Genomic DNA, 5,366 nt, shown 5'->3' on the forward strand with positions numbered 1-5,366 from the left:
GCTCAGTTAGATCCCTGCTTACTTTGCCTTTATATTGATTTATAAAACGCAGCATTGAGGAAGAGAGACTCCACCTCCCCTATAGCAGCTTGGGCCAAAGGGCCACCAAGTCTGGGGTCTTGACTCCCACAATGGCCAATACCAATTGCTTCAGAGGAAGGTTGAAAAAGCCCATAATGAGACTGGCCAATTGTGCCAGGCTGACCACAGGGAGAGGTTCCCCCCTGTTATTTTGTCTGCCTCTTCGTGGCTTGGCTGCCTAGGTGGGTTGAGCAAATTCTTTCTTGTCCCCTTGTGGCGAGAGGTTAATGCCCTGGAGCATGAGACTAGATTAGCCTTGTTTTAGCACTTCCTCTGGCTAAGAGAAATAGCTCTTATGCCGGCTTTTATCCCAAAGGCCATTCAAAGAAATTGCACCTGATTGTAGAAGGGGAACTCTTACCTGCTTTAATGATTTCCAAAATTTCCATGGTGTAGTAGTCAGAACCGCCCACTTCTTCAGTTCTAACAAGCCTGGTTTTATACACTTAAAAAAAAGGAAGACATACAAAACACCAGTTGAAGGTCTGCAGTATTTTTCTGTAGAGAATTCAGTGTGTAACTGACTCCCCAAACTGGCTGTGAGAAAGATGGTCCCATGGTGAGGGCAATAGCTGGAGACCTGGGTTCGTTTCTCTCCTCCACCACAGATTTGCTGCATGACCTTCGGAAAGTCACTTAGTCGCTCTGTGCCTCAGTTTCCCCTTTTGTACAATGGGGATAATGGCACTGCCATGCCTCACATGTAGTAGTAGGATTTTATGTTTGTATTTTGTATGATTTAGAATGAAGGATAAAGAATAATGAGATAATGTAGCATGTAGTAAATGTAGTGGTGTATGATTTGATCATATGCTGCCAGCCACCCTTTTTGAATAGGAGAAAGGAATGGTCTAATGGGCCAATTGGCAAAGATGCATCAGCCGGAATCTGTGTCTGGGCTGATTTCAAGGCAGTAACAAATGTTTAAAGCTCACTACGTTGTTGTAGGTTTAGCATTTTAAAATAAGTAAAAGAATGCCATGATTGTTTTCTTTTGCATTGCAACTTGATATTCCTGTTCAAAATATTCTGTGTAAATTAATTCTGTTTCGTGTGTGAATGAGGAACATACGTGTTAAGAGATATGTGTGAAGGCCATCGCTGAACTAGATGTACAAGGAGGAACCGGAGACAGACGCAAGGGCACCAGGAGGCTGAACACGCCCCTATTGAAATGTCAGAGGCGGGCAGATTGACAACTCTAAAGATGAGACAGGCACCTATCAATGGGGACAAGATAGCTGTGATAAAGAATGAGAAGGACAATTTAAGAAAACAAGCACTCATCAAACAATAATTGATTACAGCATGACGGTGCAAAACTCATTGTTCCCAATGAAGGAAAATCACTCTATAAACAGAGTGCCTTGCCATGAAACCCTGGGTTCATCCTGCCAAGGCTTCCCCAGAGCATCGTGTCACGACCGATGGAACCCGGCTCCTCCGTACCCATGATCAACCTAGCTGGCCATTAGATTGATCCGGACTCTGGACTGGTAACTATAACATCGACTGGCGGGACAGTGTGTGTGTATATGATGTAATTGAATTCATATGCTAATTGTTGTATCTTCAGTAAACAATGTGTATTGCCTTTTACCCTGAAAAAGATCACAGCACAGGAGGTTGTGAGGATAAACACATTAAAGATTGTGAAGTGCTCAGATACTAGGGAAATGGGGGGTAGATAAATACTTAGGGCTAGACTGAATCTTAAACAGTCATCTGATCTTGTTCATTTCTGGGAGTTTAAGGCCCCAAAATCTCAACAGATTTCTGCCCCAACAGATCCAGACCTTACCCCTGATTCAGCCTCAAAGGCAAACTTTACAATCCAAATCGAATTCTGAACCCTGTCTCTGCGCTCTCCTCATGGAAAAAGACTCAGCAGATCCAAATCACAGATTTACCATAATCCACTCCAGGTTCGCAGGCTTCCTCTATTCGTTTGTACAGGGTGATGGGACCCTCTATCTTCTGCTGCATGAAGCAGCTTTCTATGAGGAAGGAAGATGGGTAGAGAATCACCAAGGGAGACCATAGTTTCAGCTCTGTTATTAGTGACCCACAGGTGTCCACCTATTTGAATCCTGGGAAAGGTGAGCCGCGCTAACCCAAACAGTGACAGGCCCACCTCCTTCGACAAGGGAGCACCCATGGAAAAAAAATAGGGAGTGCTCAGCACCAACCAGCCACAGCCATTCGGCGGGGCTGCTGATCAGCTGTTTGGCTGCTGGCAGGAGGCACTTGGCAGAGAGCAGCGGGCCTTGGGGGAGGGGGTGGAGTGGGGGCAGGAAGTGGCAGAGCGGGGGTGGGGCCTCGGGGGAAGGGGCAGAGTGGGGGTGGAGCACCCACCAGGAAAAATAAAAGTCAGCGCCAGTGCTATGGGGCATGGTAAAAGAAGAAACAAGGGATGGAGGGGTAGGTTGCAGGGTCTAAATGAGGCGATCCTGAGCAGACCGACTCAGACACTCTGCAAAGGAATCAGTAGATGTTGCCCAGAGGAACTCTGCCTGGATATATGAAATAACCAAGGACCATAAATAGGCCTGGCAATCACAGCTCACTTCCCTCTCTGCACTGATGGATATCTACCTGGGTCAGTGCCAGGAGGAGCCTGGTCACGGGACTTAGTGGAGCTGCAGATGGGGAATCAAAGGTGATGGGAAGGACAGATCCGGAGACTGAGCGCCTCTCTGTATGCCCGGCAGACAGCAGGGCTACAGCAAGTTTCCTACTGAACAACGGCCCCACCAGTGGGTCTCCACCCTCTTCTAGAGGATCCCTTCCTAAGAGTCAGCAGGGAGTGGAGCCTCCATGGCTCATTCAATACTTGGCCTCTGTGCTGAAACTGACAGCAGGAGGGCTGAGGGGTGCCAGCTCTGGCATCCTGGAATGAGAGGACCCAGATATTTTAAAGAAGTGCCTAACTTCATGTCACACTCCCCACCCCCAGGCCGGATTCCAACCATTGAAACAGCTGGTATGTTTCCACTGAAGTTTCATAACCAGGGAGGAGCATCCCTGTCGAAATGGCTGGAAACCCAGCAACTCCTGCATCCCAGACTGCCCTGCTTCAATGTGTGCAGCCCCACTCCACGGTGTGACTGGTTCAGTCACGGAAACCCCCTTGGGACTGTCACCTGAGTGCTGAAACTACCTCTGAGCCCGTTTTATTTGCCAGCTTGGGACTTTAGAACCCTGTCTTGTTGAGCAAGACAGGCCAGCCTGCTGCAACATAGACCCAGGGTCTGAACCACGCCCCCAAAGCTGCAGATTAAACTGAAAACAGCTCAGCAAGTACTTCTGTCTCCAGCACCCAATGGGATCCAAACAACAAATAAATCCATTTTACTCTGTATAAAGCTTATACAGGATAAACTCATAAATTGTCCGTCCTCTATAACACTGATAGAGAGATATGCACAGGGAGTCCTGGGACTGCACATTTGCTGATAAAGCTGACAGGGGAGCCCCCACCCGAGATGTAAGCAGAGACAGGACTCTCCTTACCTTCTGCACACCGGCAGACTTCCCCGTAACAGATCTTATTGAAGAGCCCGCTCTGGTTAGACAGGCGGTAGAACTTGGTGCATCGGTCATCTAGAGAAAGATCAGAGACACGGATCATTCCCCTTCCTGCAGAACAACAGCCGCGGTTTACAGCACCTAGGAGACAACCCTGAAGCCCTTACTCAAGCAGAAGTCCCACTGAGTGACCCTGGGGAAGGGAGAAGCAGTCTGTGGGAACGACTTTCTTAGCTATTGGAAACCATCAACTTTAAATGATGGGCTGGTGCTTGTTGGAGACACCTTCTTAATCACGTTAGCAGCAAATTCACCTCTGGAGGTAAAAGGTGGGGAGATGGCAAGTAGGATAATTATTGCCAGTAGTCTGAGGTTCCCTTTTTTATTTTGTCTGCCTTTGCATGGGTGTGTTAAGGCGATGAGCGTGACCATATACTTCCAACATGGGGTAATGTTAGAACAGGAGGAACTGGGAGGTGGGCAGGAAGTCAGACTAGATGATCATGATGGTCCTGTTTGGCCTTAAAGTCTATGAGTCTAAAACCCCTGTGTTCTAATTCAGTAGTTCTCAAGCAGGGGGACACATAACCCTGGGGTCTGCACAGGTCTTCCAGGGGGTATGTTAACTTATCTAGATATTTGCCTAGTTTTACAACAGGCTCTAGAGCCCTGCAGCGGGACTGGGATCCCACATGTCCTGCTACCATAATAGTGGGAGCAGGATAAAAATTCAACAAACAATGCAGGAGTGGGAGTAGATATTGTGGGGCGGGATGAGAGCAGGATTGAAAAAATAGTCCTCATTCACCGCCAACAACATGAACTCCACGGCGAGCAGCTGCCGCTCTCTGGCCGCACAGCTCTGAAGGCAGCGCTCCCGCCAGCAGCAGCTCATGCCCCCCTAACATCTGTGCTGCTGCTGGCGGCGGCGCTGCCTTGAGAGCTGGGAACTGGCCAGCAGCTGCCGCTCTCCAGCACCAAATGACAAGGCTCATAAGTGAAAACAGGCTCACGTCTCACACTGAAATGTAAGTACAATATTTATATTCCAATTGATTTATTTTATAATTACATGGTAAAAAATGAGGAAGTCAGCAACTTGTCAGTACTAGTGCGGCTGGGACACTTTTGTATTTTTATGTCTGATTTTGTAAGCAAGTCGTTTTTAAGTGAGGTGAAACTTGGGGTACGCACGGCAAATCCGACTCCTGAAAGGGGTACAGTAATCTGGAAAAGTCGAGAAGGGAGCATGAGCTAGTGTAGAGCAGGAGATTGGGATTCAGGACGCTTGGGTTCTATTTCCACTGGTGGGAGGGGACTGTGTATGCAGAAGCTGTACTTAGAGCTCTCAACTGGCAATCTGCTCCCAGCTGTGCTACTAGCTGTCTAGGGCTTACCTGAGGGCAAGTCTCTTAACATCTCAGTGCATCCCCACTGTGACACGGGGATAATGATACCTAAGTACTGCAGCAAAAGACTGCAAGAGGTAATGATACCAATGTAACCCAGAGCAGAATTGAAGCCATGGTGCCTTGAATGGTGAGGAGAGCTGCGATCTGTTACCTATGGTGTAATAGTCGTAGACTGTGACGGATGCCGGCTGAATGAGACCAACTTCGAAAAACTGGTGAGCTTTAAACTGCAGGCATTCGTCCTCTGTGTGAGAAACCTGGGTGCGGGGGAAATAACAGGATTGCTTAGGCCAAAGTTTGGCTGGATGGAAGAGAGAGAATGAAAAAGAATAAAAGAATGGGAGA

General features: G+C 48.0%; 1 long non-coding RNA gene across 1 annotated transcript; it reads right to left on the reverse strand.

Moving 5' to 3' along the window:
* Window positions 1-2,039: 2,039 nt before the first annotated feature.
* LOC115271433 lies at window positions 2,040-5,299 on the reverse strand. Its single transcript, XR_003899957.1, has 3 exons — window positions 5,173-5,299; window positions 3,595-3,684; window positions 2,040-2,078 (listed from the first exon to the last, which is right to left on the reverse strand). It is a non-coding gene; the product is annotated as an uncharacterized LOC115271433 (long non-coding RNA).
* Window positions 5,300-5,366: the final 67 nt, after the last annotated feature.

Source organism: Terrapene carolina, unplaced genomic scaffold, assembly GCF_002925995.2.
Source record: "Terrapene carolina triunguis isolate 2854851 unplaced genomic scaffold, T_m_triunguis-2.0 Scaffold15790, whole genome shotgun sequence".
NCBI lineage: Eukaryota > Metazoa > Chordata > Testudines > Emydidae > Terrapene > Terrapene triunguis.